General features: G+C 39.1%; 1 pseudogene across 1 annotated transcript; it reads left to right on the plus strand.

Moving 5' to 3' along the window:
* The first annotated feature begins 1,822 nt into the window (after positions 1-1,822).
* Positions 1,823-25,520, plus strand: LOC308688909 (annotated as a pseudogene). Its single transcript has 22 exons — positions 1,823-1,855; positions 3,132-3,214; positions 3,317-3,369; positions 9,035-9,273; positions 9,333-9,616; positions 9,749-9,845; positions 10,170-10,477; positions 11,089-11,218; positions 13,587-13,695; positions 14,896-15,005; positions 17,252-17,351; positions 17,649-17,806; positions 18,544-18,655; positions 18,730-18,814; positions 18,988-19,097; positions 19,712-19,820; positions 20,937-21,123; positions 21,191-21,268; positions 21,849-21,944; positions 22,163-22,244; positions 22,408-22,556; positions 25,418-25,520. The product of its transcript is annotated as an uncharacterized misc_RNA (transcript).
* The last annotated feature ends 284 nt before the right edge of the window (positions 25,521-25,804 follow it).

Here is a 25,804-nt window from a genome sequence, read left to right on the forward strand (position 1 = left end):
AATTTATATTTGTTCTTATGTTGGCTTGACAAAGTCAGCATACTGAAATCCTATTTAAGCTTCTTTTTCTTCATCATCATCATCATCATCATCTTCTTCTTCTGAGACTAAATTTAGTCAGTATCTCTTCCTATAGCTTTAAAGCTACACCCACCAAACTCAGGTCAGACCTTCAGACTGTTCTGACTCGGGTTGCTAAATCTTTTCTTTAGGTTTAGATTTAGGTTTTCGGCAATCAATACTATGAAAAATCCCATAGAATTTCATTGAGGGGATCAAAATGTTTAGGCTATACTCTAATAGAGTAGCTTCATCCACCAAGTATCTATCACTTGCAAAGCCTAGCAACTAGGACATGCTAAAACATGCTAGCAACATGCTAATTCATTCAAGCAATGTGCTAAGACATGCTAGCAGCATGCTATATCAAGCTAGCAACATGCTAATTCATGCTAACAACATGTTAAAACATACTTGCAACATGCTAATGCATGTTAGCACTGTAAACATGCTGGTGGCATGCTAAATCATGCAAGCAATGTGCTAAAACATGTTAGCAACATGCTAATTCTAACAGAATGATAAATCATGTTAGCAACATGCTAAAACTTGTTAACAACATGTTAATAACCTGCTATTCTTATTATTATTATTATTATTGATAGGACCATTTAGTTGATGTGATTCATATTCATACATACTTTTTTTTTTTTACCCTATTTACTTTTTTTAGCATGCATTACTAGTCTTGTGGTGAACAATTAATCCATACAGGTTAATACACATAAATAATTTGCTTGTCATGGTAATCTTTAATCAATATCTGAACATTTGCTTCCGCTCTGGAATGGCGTTTCTTCTCTGATGACGTCAGTTTGACGGCTTGGGTTGAATATCCTTAACCAACCGTCAGTTTTCCATGAGTAAGGGATGGAGAGGAGGTGCACTGAAGTAAAACCCTGCCCTCTATTTAATATTTCGTTTCACTTGGAAATATGTCACAACACTGGAAAAAAGTCGTTTGCAACTTCCAGTTCACTTGGACTTTAAATTTATGAATACGAATCACATGAACTAAATGTTCCCTCATTCCATGACGATTTATACAAAATGTTTTACTAAACTCTGGATTGTTTTACTCATTTAAAATTCCTTATTCATAATATGAATAATATGTTAGGATTATTGAATTCAATTTGATGGAATTTTACTATACAATTACTTAAATTACAATTACAGAATTTCCACATACTTCCATTTGTGTTACTAAAATAGTCTACAAAGAGTACATATATATATATATATATATATATATATATATATATATATATATATATATATATATATATATATATATAAATTTATGAAGTATATTTAATCATAAATCTTGTTGGAGGGGGCACATGCTTTTTATCCTATGGCAGTTTCTGTTGAACTAACAACATGGCCCTTATAAGTGGGCACTTGCTGCAGCTGTGCATGTGTTTGATTGTTGTGCATGTTGGTCACGTCCGCTCTGATTCAGATGACACGACATTTAATAAACGTACATGGTCACATAATATCTCTGCCTCTTGACTTAGTGCAGCTTGATTAACTCATTTTAAAGAGAGCGTTTCAGAACTGAATAGCTTACACATGAGACTGCACTGAATATTTAATTGTTTGCATGGAGATAATTTCAGTTCTCTGTATCTGACAGAAGACAGTCAGTGGGCATGTCTGAGAACATGTGCTGGTGGCAGCATCCACCCAGCCCCCTATCCTGCACAAACACACACAAAGATGTAAGAAATCATCATAGTGCCCTTCAGTGCTCACAATGAGAGCTTTTAAGAAGGATAGCTTTGAGCCAGTGAGTACAGAAGCATTATTTTCACTAAAATGAATAGAATAGTGATATTATTATATTTTCTAGAAGTACAACACATATTTGACACTTTTGAAAATGTACTATAGTAAAACTGAACACTTATGGTATGGTGTTAACATTGAGGATTCATATAGGGAGGGAGATCATTTCAGTTTATGCTTTCATTGCAAGCACCAGTTTGGTAAATATAGTTAAAGATTTGAACATGGTAATGAGGAGCCATCTATTGTTACTTATGGTTACTTAATAGAAATATCACAGTTTAAATTATAGTTACTATGCAAGAAATACATTACAGTAATTATACATAAGAGACTTTTTTTTTGCTCATATCGCTATAAGGATCAGCGATATGAGCAAAAAAAAAATATTACAATATGCACAAAATATGGTGAATAAAGATATCACGATCAACACAATTTTAAGAAAAAAGTTATAACATAAACTACTGAAAATAAACATTTTCCAAAGCTTAGCATAAAAAAATTAACAAATAAAAGTGTTAACATTTTAAATTAAACTTTAAATTTTATTAGCATAAAAAAGCTGAGCATTTACTTTCTGCTTATAGCATAAATGTAAGTGATGCTTCTCTTTTAGTTTAGTTTTAGTTTAGTTAAAATTTTAGAAGTTAAACCTCTTTCTCACATAGCTCGCCCAATTTCATGTCTTAGACAAAATTATATTGCATAATGAATGCATTTTTAGCAGATATACTCAATTTAAATGCATAGTTAATTCAGATATAAATTTTTGAGGTAATTACAAACAACCTTGATATATATTTCATGAACCTAGCATTGTTTTGAGATGGACATCGCTGAAAATAACTATAGCTTGCAATTCAGAATGTGATTCAATTTATCAGACCGGTAACATAATCGGGAGCCTTTTTGAAAGATTCCTCTTACATTCTCATTACATTCAATTCAGACTGCAAACTCATATGCAAATTAATAACTTTATTAAAATATATTTTTTATTTTACTGCATGTGTCACTGTATAAATCGGTATATTGGAATATTTAAAGTTCACAATTTTTAACTTTACATTAAGTATTTAGAATTTAGAGATTGCATTTGACCTCTTGAAAGAATTTGCATAAACGTTATTATCGATTCAAGGGTCATACTGACAAAAAACCCATTCAAACGATCATATCTCAAAGATTGTGTACTCACTGATGCTTGATGTATTTCAGCTCACTAGAGACGATTTGCATGCAAATCAGTTTCTGTAATATATCTCTCTTATTAGAGACAGCCCGGCTTCATCCTCAGCTCAGCTTCATCCTCAGCTGTCATCTGCAACAACACAGAGATGCAGATGGCCAATGGAAGGCAAGTGGGCTAAATTTAAGATTCCCAAAGAGCTTTTAAAACCTGAGACCATCAGAGGTGGTCTTTTGTCAGAAAGTTACCTTTTGTTATGATGTTGTTCAGGCAGCGTGGATCAGGTTTTTTCTGCATCACTCCATATGGTCCAGTCTTCACTGGTCAGGGGTTTTACTGACAGCCCTGTGTGATCACCTGCCATGTAATTGAACCAAAAAGATAAGACATTTACATAAATGCATATATTAACTAAGTGCATTTATTTATTTATTTATTTTCCACTTAAAGGTTGGTGGTGCAGGGTGCCAAATACACCTTCGGAAAATACAAAACCACTGTGGTTTCAGCCAAAAAAATACTTTGTGCATCTTAAATACTGATTTATCTGTCATTTGCATATAGTCTGCAATGTTACACAAGTTATCTTGTTGTATGGTTGTCATAGTGACAGCACAGCTTTGACACTTTGTTGCATCTCCTTCTGGCTGGGCTGGTTGCCATGATCATCTTCCAGTGGCTGAAGAGAGAGAAAGAGAGGAGATGCCCAGCAGTGTGGAGACTTTACTGAACACTTTACAGGGTTATTTACATGTGCCCTACTGAGCACACATCCTGATAGCGTCATTCATTTGATTATACTCTCCAGTTCTAGTTTGACACAGTACAAAAGTGAATAGTCGAGACATGCTCATCTACGTTTCTTGCCAGGAGAACATTTATTGCCCAGAGGTTGCTCTTTCATAGTTTGGGAGACTTAGGTGTACACATAAAAACTGAAATAGGCTATACTATACTGTGGGCTTTAATGGTGTACTATATAGTTATGTTTTTTTAATTTAAAAAAATCCTTTAAACATTGTGTCATTTATGTTTGTTCCAAACTGCAAAAAAAAAAGAAGCAGGGCACTAAGCAAGTCCATTTGCTTCCCATTATTCTGTAGTCTCGCCAGTAAGTCTAGTCTAAGACAAATAATTGACATTTAAAAGATCTAAATTAAAGGCGTGTTAGAGCATGATTGGAACTATTGGAAGCTCTGCAGGACAGTAGGAGGAACACTCCTTGATCTAGCCTATACAAATTAACTTATATAAAGAAATATCAGTATCAAGCAGTGCTAAAAGCAAATCTGTTAATGATATTACTAAATAGCATCTAGTTTTTAAATAAGTTTTAACACAATGTTACTTCGCCCGTGACAATATTTCAGCTATTATGTCGTGTATCTCTGGTATTTTCTGTCGGTTGTTTAGAATCAAATTCACGATGGTACTTCCTACCGTTCTCGCGGTACTTCGCGCCGAACACGGTCGTTTGGAGCTGTTTATCATTCATTAGTATTAAAGTATTCTTGTCATAGAGAGAAAGAGAAAGAGAGCTCTGAGACGCTGAATAAATTGGACATTTACCCACCAGGAACGAATTCAACTACCTGCACGACATTTTCCTGACAAAATGATCAAAACACTAATGATATTTTCTTCTGTAGTAGGCAACAACAACAACAACAACAACAACAACAAAAAAAGTTTTGTAATGTAGGTGGTAATGCAACTAGCTAACTTTAAACTTTAAGGGTTCTTGAAAGTTTACAGCTATTGTAGCTTAAGCTAGCTACATTGTTTTAATACCTTGCAAAGAAAAATAATTAAAGTCAGCATGAAACAGAGGTTGTAATACTCTATTTTTCCCTAATGTGACATATATCTGTGTTCTCAAACAAGAAAAAATGTAGGGTGAGACTTGAGTTTGTCCATCGGGAACTGATTGCATGGTTGTGGTTTGCTATTGTGATGTCATGTGAGTGACAGGTCGTCCCGCCCTCGTTGCCAGTAATGTCATCAGAGAAGAGATGTCGCTGCAAGATGGAGGGGAAGTTATTTTAATTAAAGATTACAAGGGCACATGAATTATTATTATTATTTTTTAACTGATACACGGATTAATAATTTATAATAAACACCGCAATATTCCACAAAAAAATAATTGTCAATTTTGATTTCATGGTCACTTTAAACTCTTTGGATGCATCCAGAGTTCTTGAAACATCCTTCCTCTGATTGGCTAAGAGTCACAGAGGACCTGTTCACCCCACCCTCCCCTGTGGTGTCAGGACAGTGGATGTGATGGGAAACTTGCCAATCTGCCTGTCAGTCTGCTGGTGGAGGATGACATTATCTCTCTACGCCCTGGCAGTGAAGCGCCAACTGAACTAAGAGGAATTCAGGTCAGAGAGCATACATGACACTCTCAAAGAAATAGTTCACCTAAAAGTGAAAAGATGTATGAATATATTTTCTGTAGAACACAAAAATTAGAGATTTTGAAGAATATTTACAATTCTCTTTCCCATACAAAAACAAACAGTGACCAGAGGCTGCCAAGCTGCAAAAAGGACAAAAAAAGCAGCATAAAAATAGTCCATATGACTCATGCACAATATTCTTAGTTCTCTGAAGCAAAAATGTGCTTTGTGTGACAAACAGACCAGTATTTAGGGAGCTTGACATATGCTTTATGTAAAAGAGCAGTGTGTTAATTTTTGTGTGAACCATTATAATGAATAAATAAGGCTATGTAAATACAGTTTGTTTCCAATGTGCCCAAGGCTAAATACCTACCTTGCATCTTTTTATGCTGTTTTCAGCAGATGAATTCCATTCTTTTCCATCACTGATTGGAACTAAATGACTTTCTCTTTGCACAAGAGCATAAAATGTCATAAAACTATTTTCTTTTCTTTGATTGGTCTACGAGGACAGGAAGAGGATCATGTTGTCTTATCCTGCAGTGATGTGTTCAGTCACCTCTCCTCCATCCCCATTGGATAGTGGAAGGCCCCACCCACATCGTTTGCTCCAACCACAGCAGAGTAACGAAGACTACAGCAGCCAAAGTGGTTCAGTAGGTTTTTTCATTTTTAAATTGTCCTTCTTTTATTAATTCACTTTTCTTTTATAATTTCATTTTTCTTTTCTTTTTTCTCAACACCTTTTTGGTGTTATAGCTATCATTTTGCTATTTGTTTGCTCAATGATAAAATAAAATAAAATAGGTTCAGTACTGCAAGCCAAATGAAACCAAAAATAAGTTATATTTTATTGACACATCAACATATTTATAGAAGTAAAATGCAAAGGGTTTTAGATAACAAGCACTATTGTGTCCCAGTGGTGTTCTAGTACTCTCTTTTGAATAAGAGTCTTTTAATGTTATTTCATCTGTGCCAGACACAAAACACAGATCCTAGTGGAGGACTTAAGAGCTTAAGGACTGTATTCAATATGATATTCCACTATTACAGCACTGTCACTGGGTCAGCTTGTAACAGCATGACAGAAATTATCATTGACAATGGCAAAGCATATCCAATTCTTGAACTCCTAAACTACAGCCCCAGGATGTTCATAATAGCAGGATTTATGGAAAAAAGCCCAGAATTTGGCACAGAATCTCTTTTGTATGGATCTTTTTATGTAGGAGGTGTTTGGAGCTCTCTCATCAAAGACCTGTGTCAGTTCTGGATAATGAACGTTTCACTGTGCAATGTTTACTAGAGAGAAGCCCAGCACATTTTGTCCTGGTGAGACTCATTTATTTATATTTTTTATGTTATTCATTTGACATATTTATTTTTATAAGAAGTAACTAGCATTGCTTTCAAAGTATATGTTTGTTTTAATTGGTATTTGTTCATTTTCAAGCTTCTTGCCCTGAAAAACAAGGTACCATGGTGTTTTGGTATTTCTTTTGTTAGTGTTGAACTGTATGAACTGAAATAGCCTTTTCACTGTTTATGAAATGGAAAATTCCCCTGTTCAGGATTGGTTGTAACATCTATCTGACCTTTATTCTCAAGGTGCTGCTCCTGGCTCTGAATCTGTTGCATATTTTGTTTGCCGTTCCTGGTGTGGGACCATGGCCTGTCACACTCCTGTAGCTACCTGTAAGGATATCCAAAAACAAGCATACACACATCTGTACACTAACATACTCTGAAACACACAAAATGCAAATACTTGTAATGTCTGAAACATTATAGTCCAAATCAACCATAAGGAGTGTTTTGTTACATATTTTGTGAGAACATGTGATGTAGTAGAGCAAAACAGGTACAATGTTTTATATTTAAAGGTACACTATGTAACTTATGGCAGTTTAGCAGTTAAAAAACAAGGCATTTTGCAAAAGAACATTATTATGGCTGTGCTTCAGCTCTGCGGGACTGCGGATGAATATTTTTATGTTTAAGAGAGATAGATTATCCTTCTGCTCTTAACATTCTAGGCTTAAGAGATATAACCAGTTTAGATGGAAACAATCTCAAGCTGACTAGCTGAAGACGTTACTGTAGCTTTGCCCAATAGACAAGGCTCTTCCTTGAAAATATATTACAACAACTACTGTATAATGAAATGACCCTTCACAATAGATAATGCTTTGAACTCTGTTAAGCCCCTTTCACACAGCGCAATGATCCCAAGAAATTGTGAACGCAAACATGACCCGGGATTGATTCCGGAATCGATGCCGGGTTGGGGACCTAGTTACATTACCGTGTTCAGTCCCGGAACGCGTGCTGTGTGAACAAAAGCCATAATAATGCCGTGTCGTAGCGATGACGCTGAAGCCGGGATCGTTCGCCAGCTGTGAAACGGTACGTAATGCGCAAGTTTATGATCGAATCAGAGAAAAAAATGCACAAGCGTGGTTTGCACTGGAGAGAGATGCACTGGAGAGAGAGAAATCGCAGCTCATAAGCAAACTTAAGACGCTGCTTAGACATTACAAGTCACATTGATGTCACGAGTCTTTACGGGATTTTTACGGGTTGTGAGTGAATGCACTCTCTGATTCCGGAAAATCACTGGCAGTGTGAATGAACCAAAATCAAACGAACCCGGGTCAATTCCCGGGTCACTTTATCCGTGTATTTTCCGGAATCTCTGTGTGAAAGGGGCTTTAGAGAGCGACATATGCCAATTTATCTGTTCAATTAAACACCTTACTCACCTGTTGAGTAATAAAACACCATCTTCGCGTCACTTTTACAACAATTCAGATCTCTCAGTGCTTGCCATCCCCGAAAAATCAAGCCAATGTTAATTCTTGTTTTATTACGAGCTCTGTCACGTTCTCTTTTTGCCAGCACTCTCCTCTGTTCAGGGCTTCATTCCCTGAAGGTTTGAAATGTAGTGTTCTCCATATCAACCTTTCTCGCTCGTTGTGACAACTAACCTATGTCATTACCACACAATTCATGCGTCAAAGTAGCCGGAGCAACTTTTTTCTCTATTTACGGATATGACGAGACACGCACTGGCGAGTGACGTATGTACACAATTTCCACAAAAAACATCCCGTCAGGTCTAAAATATAAGCAGTTATAACAGGCTTTGTGTCACGGTTCATGAATCGGCTGTCTCATGCTGATGTGTCTGTGTGAATGTAATTGTGTGGCTGTGGTTACTCGTTGTGTTGATTAGTGTCTCCAGCTGTCATCAATCCCAGTTCCCTTTATATGCCCAGTAATTTCCCTCTCATGTTGTCAGATCGTTGTGGTTGTTCCTCGGTGTGTGTCCTGTTCCTGTGCCTCGTCTGCTAAGTTCTTCGTCTGGATTTCGTCAGTTCTTCGTGTCGTCTGGATGTTCCACGGTTCCTGGTTGTTCACTCGAGCACGCTGTTCACCGCACCACCACCGGATCGCCATCTCGTCCCTGCTTCATTTCCACCTGAGTGTTTGTCCCCGACCTGTGTCTTCATCTGACCGTTTACAAATAAACTGAGATTTTACTTGCATTTTGCATCCTCCTGTTATTTCCTCACAGAACGATCTGACCACATCATGGATGCAGCAAGCACGTCCCAGATCAACGATTTCATCGCTCACAGTATCTCACGTATGGACCAACAAGAGGAGAGCGTCTCGGGCACAGGTCGTGCGGTGCAAGCACTCGTGAAGCAGGTGTCCGAGCTCACCCAACAAGTACAACTTCTACGGAGTCCCACTGCGCCCCCCACGCCGACCGTTCCCCCACCATCAGCGCCCCACCAGAGGGATATTCCGGTGAGCCTGAATATTGCAGAGCGTTCCTCACGAAATGTTACATGCATTTTGCCTTACAGCCACGCACTTTCCAGAGCGAACAGGCAAGGGTGGCATTTGTATTAACCCTGCTGTCAGGGAAAGCAGCGCTTTGGGGAACGGCGGTGTGGGAGAACGGAGACAACTGCTGCACCTCGTTCCAGGCACTCTCCGAAGAGATGAAGAGAGTTTTCAATCGTGCAGTGGCGGGTAAGGAGGCGGCCAGATTACTCGCCGAACTGCGACAGGGAGAAGGCTCGGTGGCGGACTTTTCCATTCGGTTCCGCACCCTGGCCGCAGAGTGCCGTTGGAACGAGGAGGCGCAGTGGGATAGGTTCCTGCATGGGCTGGCTGACCGCGTTCAGAGAGAAATTTACGCGATGGACTTACCGGAGACGTTGAACGGACTGGTGGAACTAGCTCTGAGAGTGGACGCTCGACTGAATCGTGTGACCAGATTGACGCGTCCCAGCCATCCACAGTCCAGCACGGAGGACCACCAGCCCGGTGGTGCGAGCGCGGTCAGCCCCGCATTCGACCACGAGCCCATGCAGGTGGGGAGAGCTCGGCTTTCCCGGGAGGAGAGGGAGAGGCGGAGATCCCAAGGACTCTGCCTATACTGTGGCCGGGCGGGCCACTTCATCCACTCCTGCCCGGTAAAGGAGCAAGGCCCGGTAGTAAGTATGAGGCTACTATCGGGTGGGATCTCCGCCGAGAAGACCTCATCACCATCATCGACCCTCCTCCCGGTAAGACTGAGATGTCGAACATCGACGCACTGCACCAACGCACTATTGGATTCGGGAGCGGAGGGAAATTTCATGGACTTCAAACTTGCACTTAAGCTTCAGATCCCCGTCACTCCCCTCTCACACCAGATTACCGCCAACGCACTCAATGGACAAGAGCTTCCCCGGATTACTCATTCTACTGAAAACATCACCCTCATCACTTCTGGCAATCACACAGAACTTATCTCATTCCTGCTCATGGACTCACCACTTGCACCAGTGGTTTTGGGACACCCGTGGCTTTCCAGACACAACCCCCGTGTCGACTGGTGCACTAACACTGTTTCCACATGGAGTAACCACTGTCATGAGTCCTGTTTAGTGTCTGCCTGTCCCTCTGTGTCTGGTTCTGTGTTTCAGAGTGAGGCAGCGGATTTGTCTAACGTGCCCGCGGAGTACCTCGACCTGAAGGAGGTGTTCAGTAAGTCTCGTGCTGCTTCTCTCCCTCCGCATCGTTCCTATGACTGTGCAATAGATCTACTGCCAGGTAAATCTCCGCCTAAGGGCAAACTTTACTCTCTTTCTGTTCCCGAGAGGGAGGCCATGGAGAAATATATTTCTGATTCTGACAGTTTGAATATTTGGTTATGCCCTTCGGGCTTTCCAACAGTCCAGCGGTTTTCCAGGCACTCGTTAATGACGTGTTGAGAGACATGGTAGATCAGTTCATATATGTTTACCTGGATGACATATTGATTTTTTCTTCGTCTCTCCAGGAACACGTTCAACACGTCAGACGAGTGCTCCAGAGGTTGTTAGAGAATGGGCTTTTTGTCAAGGCGGAGAAATGCGCGTTTCATGCACAGTCTGTTCCTTTCCTAGGGTACATCATCTCTTCTGAGGGAGTGCGCATGGATCCTGACAAGGTTAAGGCTGTGGTAGATTGGCCAAGTCCAGATTCCCGTAAGGCCCTACAGCGGTTTCTGGGGTTCGCCAATTTTTACCGGTGTTTCATTCGCAATTTCAGCCAACTAGTCGCACCTCTGACTGCCTTGACCTCCCCCAGAACGACGTTCAGGTGGTCGAACACTGCCGAGGCAGTGTTCAACAACCTCAAGAGTCGCTTCGTTTCGGCTCCCATTCTTGTCACCCCTGATCCCACACGTCAGTTTGTGGTGGAGGTCGACGCGTCAGAGGTGGGAGTAGGAGCAGTGCTTTCACAACGCGCTTCCTCAGACGACAAGATGCATCCCTGCGCGTTTTTCTCTCATCGACTATCGTCTGCCGAACGTAATTATGACATTGGTAACAGAGAGTTGTTGGCAGTCAAGTTAGCGTTGGAGGAGTGGCGTCATTGGTTAGAGGGTTCGGGGGTACCCTTTATCGTCTGGACCGATCATAAGAATCTTGAGTACATCAGATCGGCTAAAAGACTCAACTCCAGGCAGGCTCGGTGGGCTCTTTTTTTCGGACGTTTTGATTTTGTTCTCTCGTACCGCCCGGGTTCCAAAAACATCAAACCCGATTCTTTATCTCGTATTTTTGATCCATCCGAACGCCCGGTGACTCCCGAGTGTATTTTACCTGAGAAGGTTGTCATCTCCACTCTAGTATGGGAGGTCGAATCGAGGGTCAAGACAGCCCTAGAAGGGGTAACGCCTCCGCCTGGTTGCCCACCGTTTGTTTGTTCCGGAGGGGTTACGGTCCGACGTTATTCGATGGGGTCATTGCTCCAACGTGGCTTGTCATCCAGGAGTGACGCGAACCAGTTTTTTAGTTAAACAACGATTCTGGTGGCCATTAATGGCTCGCGACATTCACGATTTTGTGTTGGCTTGCTCAGTTTGTGCCACTGGTAAGACATCTAACCAGCCCCCAGATGGGTTACTTCGACCGCTGTCTGTCCCTTCGAGACCCTGGTCCCACATCGCTCTAGATTTTGTCACCGCCCTCCCGCCCTCCAGAGGCATGACGGTTGTTTTAACCGTAGTGGACCGGTTCTCGAAGGCGGCACATTTCATCCCCTTGCCCAAATTACCTTCAGCCAAGGAGACAGCGGTCACAGTCATAGATCACGTCTTTCGGTTACATGGCCTCCCGATGGACGTGGTCTCTGACAGAGGTTCCCAATTCGTGTCCAAATTCTGGCGAGAATTTTGTAAGTTACTGGGGGCCACGGTCAGTCTGTCCTCGGGCTATCACCCCCAGAGCAATGGCCAGTCTGAGCGAGCCAATCAGGACCTCGAGAGAATGTTGCGATGTTTGGTTGCCAAGAATCCTTCGTCCTGGAGCCAACAGCTTTCTATGGTGGAGTACGCCCACAATTCGTTACCAGTGTCATCCACGGGCCTCTCGCCATTTGAGTGTAGTTTAGGTTACCAGCCACCAATTTTTCCTAGTCTGGAATCCGAAGTCGCGGTCCCCTCCGCTCACGCATTCGTCCAGAGGTGTCGCCATACTTGGACTAGAGCCCGTGAGACTCTACTCCAAGCAGGGCGGCGCATGAAGGCCAAGGCCGACCGCCACCGGTCAAAGCCTCCCGTTTACGTCGTGGGTCAAAAAGTGTGGCTTTCTACCAAGAATATTCCGCTCCGCTCCGTGTCTAACAAGTTAGCTCCCAAATTCATTGGCCCGTTTCCTGTCACCAAAAATATTAGTCCGGTGACAGTCCGACTCAAACTTCCTCCTGCGTACAGGAGAATTCACTCCGCCTTCCATGTGTCTAAAATCAAGCCCGTGTTTTATTCTCACATTAATCCGCCTGCCCCGGTTCCCCCCCCGCCGCGACTCGTAGATGGGGAACCCACTTATTTGGTACATCGTATTCTGGACTCGAGACGGAGGGGACGCGGATTTCAGTACTTGGTGGACTGGGAGGGTTACGGTCCGGAGGAGAGAAGTTGGGTACCTGCTAGAGACATTCTGGATCACTCCCTTATCGATGATTACAATCGACAGGTAAGGTTGTCTGGGAACGCCAGGAGGCGTTCCTAGGGAGGGGGGTACTGTCACGGTTCATGAATCGGCTGTCTCATGCTGATGTGTCTGTGTGAATGTAATTGTGTGGGTGTGGTTACTCGTTGTGTTGATTAGTGTCTCCAGCTGTCATCAATCCCAGTTCCCTTTATATGCCCAGTAATTTCCCTCTCATGTTGTCAGATCGTTGTGGTTGTTCCTCGGTGTGTGTCCTGTTCCTGTGCCTCGTCTGCTAAGTTCTTCGTCTGGATTTCGTCAGTTCTTCGTGTCGTCTGGATGTTCCACGGTTCCTGGTTGTTCACTCGAGCACGCTGTTCACCGCACCACCACCGGATCGCCATCTCGTCCCTGCTTCATTTCCACCTGAGTGTTTGTCCCCGACCTGTGTCTTCATCTGACCGTTTACAAATAAACTGAGATTTTACTTGCATTTTGCATCCTCCTGTTATTTCCTCAGACTTTGAAGTATTGATTCATTATTTAAATTTTGTTCATTTTAAACAAAACAAGTTGCATAGTGTTTCTTTAAAATATTGACCATAAAACAAAAATGCATCTCTTGCTAATACATCAAATGTTGTGTTGCAGGTTAATGGTGTTTTACCTCTGTTGCCCCTGACTTTCCCCCTGCTTTTTCTGGTGTGCATGTACAGAGAGGCCGTGTTCAGTTACAGATGGGCTCGCAGCCAGCGGACTGGTGGGTATGTTCAATAAAGAGGAAACCACACAATAGCTGGCTGTATTTTTATTGCTCACAACTGTAACCATGTGAATGAATATGTTGTTGGTAATGATTTGGAATGTGAAACTGATGTCCATTTCATTGAATTGGAAATGTGGAAGTTGACCTTCAAGAAATGTTACTCAGTGTTCTGGGGTCAAACATCGACTCTCTGCCACACCGCTAGTTTGCTGCACAGTCTGGGATCTGGAACTGTAAGTGCAACCAAGCTAAAAAGACTTGCATGTAAGAATTAGGACATAAAGGCACGCTTAAAATGTATGCATGTCATTGCATTGAATAATCAACTGCCACCTGCAAACTTTATGTTTTATCTTTGAAATAAATGCAATAATCTAACTTTGAAATAGTCTATTATGCAATGGTATTCATATGTTTTTAAGTGAATGAATGTCAAAATACTTTTTGGGGGCTGTGTATATTGCCTAGTGTTTCTGCACTACAATGATAACATCTCTCACGTGAGGTGACGTTGGGGCAGTGAATGCTATTCTATCTCTCTCAAAGTAATGCAATACTGAAATGAGAGCTTTGAGTGTGTACCAGAATGCACTTGGTCACAGTATCAGCATGCAGGAATATCTGTGAACAAATCCCATGTGATCTTAGTGTACTCTACACTTAAATGTATTCATAAATATAACAAAAACATCCTTGTTGGTTTTTGATGGTCCTGAAATGGTTTATAAATGGGTCTAATAATGTCTTAAATTAAATCAAGATGATAACACTATTGAAATGTGGTATATGGTACTGTACACTGTAAGAAAAAAATCCATAGAAAAATGGAAAAGGAACTGGTAATCAATGGCACATTATCCATTAAGATTACTGACATTTCCTTTGACCCTAAAACACGACACAATGGAAAATTCCATCATATTATTAACAGAGTACATTAGGCCCTATTTTTTATTGTCTTTTCCTAGAATGTAGGGTTGCACAATATATCGGGATCATTATGGTTATTGGCCAATAGAAGAGCATTTTTAATTAATCATATTAATTAATACCATGGTATTTATTTAGTATTGTACGGTTATTCTAAAAATATCATCGTAATATTACGGTTACTGATTCATCAGTGTTTCCATCAAACTAATTTTGAGAAAAGTGTAATTGTATTGCTAACAGTGCATGTGTTCATATCTACAGGCTTCTCCACCTCCGCAAATGATCCTTTGGAACAGAGAATGAGTGTGACAGCCTACACTCTGCCCTCCATCTCCTACTCTGGACACCCAGAGATCACTGCTCCACCTTCTGTGTCAATGAGACGGCTTCCTTTCTCACATCTCACAAACCGGTGAGCATACACACATGCATACATGCATGAACATCCTTAGACGCGCGTGACCTGTGACATACAACACGCACCGCCAATAGTAAGCAGTTACTATGTTTATGCCTACTGCATACTGTACACTGTAATAGTATGTGAAAAAATTCATTATGTAAGGAAGGGGTTTATTTTATGATAATAATTTGTAGATTATACATTATCCCACTCTTTGCTTGGCTGCTTACCAAATAAATAAAAGGTCATGAAATATTTCTTGAATTTTTAGTATTTATTGAAATTGTTTCTCATGAATTCATAAATCATTATTATGTTAGAGAAAAGAGATCATGAGTGTTTTTTAGTTTTATAGTTTTTTTTGCTCTCCTCCCAGAAAAGTTGCGTCTGAAAGGGAAACTCCTGCAAATGCATATGTAATAAGGTCAGCTGCAAAAATAACCCTGTCCACGCGCTAATTTTTCACTGCATGTCTTTAGTAAATCCTGACAGTAGTTTTTTAATGCCAAAAGAGGGTTTGCTCTTTAGTTTTAATTTTTAAGTTTAAGTTTGCATAATTTTGTTGTGCTTTTGTCATTTTTATTATTATCATTTTATTTAGCTTTAATTTCATTGTATCACAGTTTTAGTCATTTTAGTACTTCAACTTCAATTATTTATTTCAATTTTCATTTAGGTGTTTTAAGTACAAGTGTCCGTCTAGTATTTTTGTTTTATTCAAACTTTATTTCCATTAATGAAAGCAATTTTTAATAGTTTTAGTTTTACTAAACAATAACATCATTGATGTATCATATAGGAAATAAAAAGGGTTATTTTTGAAATTTTTATCTGATTTTGTGTAAAAATAAGCATCTTAACAGATCGAATAATCAAGAAGCAAATTGCATTTTTTATTACTTTTAGTTCATTCTTCACATTGCACTGTGTAAAGCTGAGTACTTCACATTATGGGACATTTTAATCTATGCAGCATTAGATAGAAAATCTGCACACTGCACAGTAGAACTCCTAAATAGCATGAGTAGTATGTTATTCCAAACATAGCTCTTAAGGCTCTTGTAATAATTGCTTTAATGAGCTCATTGTTTCTGCCTAAAATGATTGCATGATGTTAGCTAACTGCATGATTTGTATTTTCTTGAACTGTACATTTCTGAAATATGGAGATTACTTGGACACAGTGACCTCTGATAACAAATTACTCTAAATTGTAATGTAGAAACATGCGTTTCCTGTAAAGCTGCTTTGAAACGATGTGTATTGTGAAAAGTGCTATACAAGTAAATGTGAATTGAACTGAATTGAATTGAGATTAACGGTTTCATAATATCACAAACTTTGTATTTTACAAATTACACTGAGAACAATATGTTATTTTTGTCCTAAGGAGATCTTCAATTGTTCTCATATGGCTCAGCTGATGTAATTTTGGGTACATGCACTGAATTCTGGGATGGTGTGGATATTCAACACCTCACCGACTCTGACAGGTCTTCAATCTACTGTAGATTCATGCTGTGAACTCTGTATGTGTGAGTGTTAGAGCACTAGACGCAATGGAGTGACCTGCTGTGAGTCTGAGTTCATTCACAATTGAGTCCAAGTACCCCATCTCTAATACATTTACTGCTGGCACACCCTCTAGACTCTAGAGTATCTACTGTTGGCTTAAAGGCAGGGTAGGCGATTTGTTCCAGAATTGTTTTTTGTTATGCTGGTTGAAAGTCTCTTCACATCCTGCTGGCAATCACTAAGTTAAGTGGTATAAAGGTATATATATATATATATATATATATATATATATATATATATCGTCTGTGGAAGGCGTAGGACCATAAAATGTTCGTCTTATCGCTTCAACTTATGTATTTCCATACATCTGTGCACCTGCTCACGCAGACATCACACGTCGAGTGTTTCATGCTATGCAGAGTTAGACAGACGTCAGTCACTGAGCAGCGCAAACGAAACAGCAGCCACCTTTAACAGTTCCTCCTGATCCAAAACAATGAGCTTATGTTGCGTTCACGCCATGACTACTGTAATTTGGAAGAGATGGAAACCTGTGACTTTATACTCGGAGTGGTTCGTGACTCAAATGTATGCGTTTCTATGTCAACACTATCAACGCCGAAATTAATCTGCAGCAGTCAGGTGGTTCAGGTCAGAGCTCTTTAAGTTCTTTATGTTCATTACTGACCTACTGACCAGTGTGTGGCTGTTTCCTTTAAGCCACTGTTACAACCACATGACCCGCAAATAGATGACACCTGTGTGGAACTGCCTTTGAACCACAATACTGACACTACAGGCACATGATGATATTGTCTGATTATAATTGTGTGAAGAATTATGATCATGTATTTGATTAAAAAAATATATCTGGAGGTAAACTGTGTGTGTGTGTGTGTGTGTGTGTGTGTGTGTGTGTGTGTGTGTGTGTGTGTGTGTGTGTGTGTGTGTGTGTGTGTGTGTGTTGTGTGTGTGTGTGTGTGTGTGTGTGTGTGTGTGTGTGTGTGTGTGTGTGTGTGTGTGAGTGTGTGTGTGTGTGTGTGTGTGTGTGTGTGTGTGTGTGTGTGTGTGTGTGTGTGTGTGTGTGTGTGTGTGTGTGACATCTATATCACACCCCTCAGGGAGCAGATCTTTCTTGGTCTGGTGTCGTCACAGTATCAAGCTCGTCCTGATGTGGTTAGACTTATCTCAGGGCTGGACAGTGCTTGCATTCGTTTAGTCTATTTTTCCATTGAAGAGGAAGTTCGAAGTAAGGTCAGCAGACACAAACACTCCTACACATAGTAATAGCCTGAGGCATTTTGCCCCCCGGTTAATGCTAACCAATAGCCTGAACAGATCAGATGAAAAGGAAAGTCATTTTAAAGGCATTAGAGGAAAGTTTCTATAGCTGTATAAAATATAATACATTTAAATATAAATTTAAATACATTTAATATGACATACACTACCATTCAAACGTTTGGATTCAGTAAGATTGGGTCATAAGAGTCTCACCAAGGCTGTGTTTATTTGATCAGTAAAAACAGTAATATTCTGAAATATGATTACAATTTAAAATATTGTAACTGTTTTCTATGCTAATATATTTTAAAATGTAATGTATACCTGTGATAGCAAATCTGAATTTTACTCAGTCTTCAGTTGTTGTTGTTGAAAATGGTTATGCTGCTTAATATTATGTAAAAATCGTAATACACATTTTTTATATATATATATGTTAGCAGTTGTACACTGACAAAACATGCACTACAATACCAGGAATGTGTATAAAAAGTAAATGTGGTCTTTGTTGACTTTAGGGTAGGTTATGATTGTTGGATAGGAATGTTCTTCCTCTGCTTCAAAGGATGTTGATCCAGGAACATGTCCTGAATCATGTCACTTACTCAGCTACTTTTTAAAATTTTCATTATTCAAGCAATGTCGGATGATTGACTGTACAAATGTTTTATTCATGTTATTTACATTTTGAATCACTCCATGAGTAGGTGTTTGATGAGAAAATGGGACTGGAGACAGGATAGAACTGTCACATCTCCCTCCAATCAGAGAGCTTCCCTCTCGACCCAGATAACGTGGAGGAGCCAGAGACAGAGGAAGGTGAGAGACAGACACATGCTGGCTAGTCTATGGCCAATTGTTGAATTTTAAACGGTACTGTTCACTGATTTCAGAGGAGGAAAGTCTGCTAAGAGACAATGTCAGAGAGAGGACAGAGTCAAGAGCCATGGAGCATGTCTTATCGAGGACTTAAACAGGGTGCCACTCATTTACATTGTTAACACTTCAGATATCTACAAAGGAATTATGTAGACCTTCTAAGAAGCTGTTCTCTTTGTTGGGACCAGGAGGTAGGATTCCAAACTGATAGACAAGCTGTACGCACACACACTTTGACATAAATAGAGATAACCTGATTCTTGTTTTTCCAGGCCAAACTTCCAAAAGGAATAGAGAATGTGAGGCCACATCTGCAGAACATTGATAAATGTTCCATTGCTGGTCCCTTTATTCAGACTGCACATAGACTGCACATCCCAGAGTAAGACAGACACACACACACACACACACACACACACACACACACACACACACACACACACACAAACAACAATCCTTTATTTATTTATTTGTATTTGTTTTGATTAAAATTAATTTGCATACATTAGTTGACAGCACTAATATATTTATATATATATATTTATTTATATATATATTATTCCTATTAATCAATCCATTTCCCATGTGTTGTTGGTCCACTACTGATGCAAGTTTACATTATTTTATATATAAATATATACAACATCTTTTTAAAACATCTCTTTTTCAGATAAATTAAATGAAGCAATCCTTGATTCATAAACACCCCCCAGAGGAAGACCAATAGCAGTTGCAGTTGCTTTTTTTGGCTTGTTTTATCAGAGCTGATTGCTTGTTTTTCTTGTGAGATCTGGCAATACTGCTTAGATTTATTTATATCATCATCAACAAAGCAACCATTATAACCTGTGTGTGTGTGTGTGTGTGTGTGTGTGTGTGTGTGTGTGTGTGTGTGTGTGTGTGTGTGTGTGTGTGTGTGTGTGTGTGTGTGTGTGTGTGTGTGTGTGTGTGTGTGTGTGTGTGTGTGTGTGTGTGTGTGCGTGTGTGAGTGTGTAGTTGAATATGAGATGGTGTGTATCATGCAGGAGGATGGAGAGGTCGTGTGGTGCCTCGGGAGCAGTTAAAACATCAACAACAATGATATCTTCCTACAAAGTGATATCAGGTGATCCTTCTATCCTACAACTCAACTCCGCTCATTTCTCTACAATCTGCCAAGAATGAATTTGCTCATGACACGACATTACTCATTTTAATATTTTAACACCCTAATCCCAATTCATTGTAATGTTAGCATGAAACATTGTTGCATTAAAATTGCCATGTCATAGGGAAGACTGGGGTTAGTTGTCACACTTTTTACTCCAGTGAACATTTCTCAGGGCAGATTTATTTTTGAACATCAATTTCTGTGTAGACATACCTTATAATCTTGCCAAATTTGACTATTTTAATATTTAATATTCACTTATAATGTTAATAAAGTTTTTGCACAAAAAACAAACAAAATATACCGTCAGATCCAATACAGTCAGCTGCGCTCTTCATTACACTGTGCCTCATTTACTAAACAAAAGCGAGTCCTTTCACTCTTTCATTTGTCTTGTTGTCAACAGACTCAAGTGAGTGGAATATGTCAGAAACTGAACGTGCATCTGTATACTGTATCCAGTGTAGACAGCGTCAGTGATTATAATTGATTCTATTTGACGATCACATCATGTGTAGGCAAATGTCAGCCGTTATCGACTGAATGCCAGTGGGCAGGGTCTAAAGTGTGATGATGTATAACTATTCATCAATGTCTTGCTCCAAAGGCAGTTGTATGCAAATGTATTTGCCCGTGTGACGTCACAGATCCCGCAATATCAAAACGAGCTGTTTTTAGATCTTAAATAAATGTTTTGTTTATAATGAGGAGGATATTTTAAGCTATGGAACTTGCAAGATGCTTTAATGGTAACAAAGTCCTCTTATATGTCACAAGATCAAGGCAAATATGAATTCTCATGTCATGACCCCTTTAAACATGTCAACCTTTTGCAGGCCATGTTGTTGTACTATATGGCATAAGTTGTCACAATGGCACAAATCCTGGTTTCACTAATATAGCCATGTCTTGTAAGTGGAATCACTTGCCGTTTTATCTGCATTATTGTATTATGCGCATTTTTATTTATTATATGCATGCATTTACAAAATAGTTTTATTATATGTGTATATATTATATTATATTAATCAACTGTACATTATCCATTGTTTCCGATCTATTAATTCACAGCATTGCATTAGATCCTCTGGTTCCCGCATGTTGTTGGTCCACTTCTGATGCAGCGGATGGAACTTTGAACACATCTGACTCTCTGAGCGTAATTCAGCTCTCTAGCGCCATCTGTGGGCTGGCCTGCACAGTACAGTTTAACTAACAGGACAACAACAGTCATCAGGTTCATCGTACATGGATGAATGTGTAATATATGATGAATTTTTATATATCAGTGTGGTGAATGCACTTTATAATGTTGTTTTCCTCAGGCACGTCACACTACGGCAGGCATCAGAAAGTGCTTTCTGTTCTTGCTCCAGTGTCAGCTGTCCCTTGTCCTCATTCAGGTATAAGAGAGGACTAGGAGGGCCACATAAAAAGATGAATTTAATTAAAAAATTTAAAAAGTGACACAAAATCACAATTTGAAAATAAATAAATAAAAACAATCTAATAAATTAAGACATATCCTTCTGCCAAAAATCAGATGACTGCCAGTGAAGGCAAATGTATCAGATACAGAGTCTAGGACAATTCAAATATGACACAATAATATGATGCAATATTGCAATTAAGTAATACTACATTAACACATCACACCAATTGTGCATGTATATAAAACATATTTTTAATTAAGTTAATTAATTAAACATTAATTAATTCATTATTTAATCCATTTCTTATTTGTATATATTTTTAATAAATCATTTAAAATTAGCATTTCATTTTTAGTTAAGAATGAACTGATTCCCTCATGTTAGGAGGACATCTAGGACTCCATAACATCGGACTCTTTTGCTCTGTCCCACATGCACTCCTTTTCTTTGACTTTGCTATTTCTGTCAGAAGTAATGAGTAACACATCTTAAGCTCAGAGTTTGACAGGCGCAGCTGAGTAAGCCTGTGTGTGTTTGTTTATTTCCACAGATTCTGGCGTGTGTGTCAACTTCCTCCTCCACTGGGCACAAGTGATGTCCTCTTTCTGTCCTGTTTCTATTTTCCCTTACTCAAGCATGAACGAATGTTCCAAACAAAACCCCAAAATGATAGGAGGGCTCCTAAACTTTCAGATAAGTGGTTGGTCATATTTGATTCCTATAATTTAACCTGCTCCAATCATGAATGTTAGATAAAATTCTTGTATATAAACATATTGTAACAGTCCCATACGTTTCATATATAAGATAAAATAATTTTTAGAGGCATAATTTTATTATGATTTACTCTTCTTTTTTTTTCAGTGTGTCCCTTCTGGGAAAGCCATCGGACAATTCCATCATGAAAGTTCCAACTGGGAAAAATCTCAGATTCCTACCAAAAAAGATAAAGAAGGGCGAAGCTTTTTAAAGGGGTATGTCATGCATTTTCTGAACATTTTAATTCATCTTTCATTGGCTTTGGAAGAGCATTATCTGCTTATTCTTAAATACACTTATTTATTTTGAATATCTGATCAGCTAAAGTGATGTACAGTAGTTTTGTGTAGACATTGTGGTTGTTTGTGCTGTGTTTCCTGGTGAAGTTTGGTCTCGCACCGTCTGCACCTTCCTCACATGCTTTGGCCTCCTGCTGCACAGCTTCTGTCTTGATATTAACCACCCAGATGAAGAACTGTCACCCAACAGCACAACTCATGTATGTGGAAATATATGTGATACATGTAGACTGGCTGTGTAATAGCGTTCTAACATACAGTGATACTCTTTCTACTGTATTTCTGCAGTATACGCCATAGTATACGTAGATTCCACATTCAACCTCTCTAGACACTTTGACATCTTTAAACATTAACATGACGCTGTTCATCACTCACACAAACAAATCAATAAATTTCATTAAATTTTCATACAGCCTAAGGCTGTAAAGACAAAGAGCTATACAATCCAGGTGAAATGGGATAACCTTTCAGAGATGGGAATGTGCTGGTTTGTGTTTTTATGTATAACTCAATATGCAATATTATCCATATGCTGAATTATCACATTAATGATAAACTACATGCTGTGAAAATCATCTGCAAATGTCTGTTGCAGATATAGGTATGTGAATAACTAGGTTGCAGATGCACAGTTAACTTGCTCTCGAGTGTTCACAGACTGGATTTGACCATTCCAATATGGCGGACAGCTTACGTATCAGCTCATAGAAACAGACAATAATGAGTCATATGTATACTATATAAATCTATGATATACACTATGTCTCACAATGGCATGTGCTCAAGTTGGCCTTCACTACATCCGAAATCGGATACTGTATGGTAGGTTCTACATTTGGTTTGAAACTTACTTCACGAGCTTTAAAAAAATGTATGTTTTATATAGTATACATGGTTGTAGTATGAATGAACAAATCCTCTCCCCTGGGATAGTAAAGTCACCATTGAATGCGCACTTCAGAATCTCACTGGAAGTAGTAGGTCATCCGGGTACTTTTCGCCTTCTGTTTTATAAATACTATGAATTTGTTTTTTTTTATATTACACTGTTTTTCACCTACTAAATAGTGTGGAAGTAGACATATTCGCACACAGCGCTTATATGTACATACAGTGCTATGCATAAGTTTAGACACCCATGCAAAAGTTGACTAAAAAGAGGAATAAAAAATCATCTTTTGGAAACTGAACTTAATGCCTTAATTAAAAAAATTAGGAAAAATCCAACCTTTAAAGGTGCATTGCGCAACATTTCATGTTAATAATACCCGTTTTTCTAACCCATACATGCTTAAACAATTGCCTGATGGGCTGAATGAGCCCTTCTCTGATCACTGCGATTGCCTCTATAATCCTGTACAGTAAAATAAATAAGAGGGATTCGGGTCGGAATTTGAGACTGGGCGTGACGTCATGCGCGTTCAGTTGCAGTGTTGCAGTTTCGGTTGTCGCCAGAGGGGGCATAGTTCTGCAAAAACTCAGAGACTTGCGCAATGCACCTTTAAGGACACCGATTTTCTTTGTGAATGAATAATGTATCGTAAATAAATAAATGTTCTTCCTTAAAATACAGGGTGCTTAAGTTTGGACACCCCTATGTTAAATTCTCATAGAGCCAGGCAGATTTTTATTTTATAGGCCAGTTACTTCATGGATCCAGGATACTATGCATCCTGATAAAGTTCCCTTGGCCTTTGGATTTAAAATAGCCCCACATCATCACATAGCCTTCACCATACCTAGAAATTGGCATGGAGTACTTTCCATAAGATCATCTCTCAATGCAAATCAAACCTGAAACTGAAATAAAACCATGCCAATCTCTAGATATGGTGAAGGCTATGTGATGATGTGGGGCTATTTTAATTCCAAAGGCCACGGGAACTTTATCAGGATGCATAGTATCCTGGATCCATGAAGTAACTGGTCTTTAAAAATAAAAATCTGCCTGCCTCTATGGGAATTTAACATAGGGGTGTCCAGACTTATGCACCCTGTATTTTAAGGAAGAACATTTATTTATTTACGATACATTATTCATTCACAAAGAAAATTGGTGTCCTTAAAGGTTGGATGTTTCCTAATTTTTTTAATTAAGGCATTAAGTTCAATTTCCAAAAGATGATTTTTTATTCCTCTTTTTAGTCAACTTTAGCATGGGTGTCTAAACTTATGCATAGCACTGTATATGTATATATATACTATATGATATCCCACAATACAATGTGTCCAAGATGACTTTCACTTTGTCTGAAATTGCATACTGATTAGTAGGTACTACATTTGGTTTAAAACCTACGTTGCGACCATTAAAAAAGTATGTTCTATATAGTATGAATGTGTGTAGTATGACATCTGCCATGTTGTCACTGTCATGTGACTTAGGGCATCAGTTGCATCACTTCACTTCCATTCACAAATCCTCTTCCATGGCCTCATGCCCATCGAATGCACACTTCAGACTGTTTTTCACCTTTAGAGTACGGAAGTAGACATATTAAGACATCACTAGTATACATGTGACAATAATGCATATTGTTTCATATACAGTTCACAAAAATCACAAAGCATATAAAGGAGCATAGTGCAAATAAATCACTCTTGTTGTATTGTATATGTCATGCTAAAAGTAATTCTGTTGAAATTCCTTTACAGTGCTATTCAAAAAAAAAAAATCCTCTTTCTTCTAATATTTTCATTTTTGGGTGAACTGTTCCTTTAAGCACATCAAGCTTGCGGAAATCATGTTTTAAAGATGAATCATTTAGCATGCTGAAAGTGAAGATGTGTATGAGTATGAACCTGGTGTCTCTTGTACAAGGTCTGTGTGTGTGTGTTTTAAGTGTGTATCTCCATCAGTCATGTGCATCGCTCTGCTCTCATGTGGAAACAGAGTTGGCTGAGCAACCGCTGCATGTGTTAGTAGCTTTTTATCATTACATATTTATACATTTCATGTACCGTACCTACAGTTAGATGAACATTAAAACATAATGAATAACTTTCATTTGAATGTTTAAACTTCTGGGCATAAAGTTGTTTTCTGTTTCCCTCACAGGCCAGTTCTTAATGTTTCTTTAGCATTGGCGTCCCGCTTCCTCTGGCATGATCCCGACCTCCACCACACGTTCTATATCTCTAATATTCCCACGATAACCTGAGTGTTAGGAATCCTCTAGCTGATCCCACTGGTCTTTATCAATGAGGGCATCAAACTGCATGAGATCAGGTAATGCAATAGAATAGAATATGCTTACACTTTATAACTTAAAATATGTTTCAGTCATTAGAAAACAATTTCTAATGTTTTCTAGATTAGATCATATATCTAAATATGAATCTAAACTACCGTGTGGGATTGGTCAATTTTTTTTTGTTCTTGAAATATCTTTCTAAAGATCACCAATGCTGCATTTATCCAAATAATTTTTTTTTTTAACTGTTT

Source organism: Scardinius erythrophthalmus (genome assembly GCF_964197995.2).
Source record: "Scardinius erythrophthalmus genome assembly, chromosome: 3".
Classification (NCBI taxonomy): Eukaryota; Metazoa; Chordata; class Actinopteri; order Cypriniformes; family Leuciscidae; genus Scardinius; species Scardinius erythrophthalmus.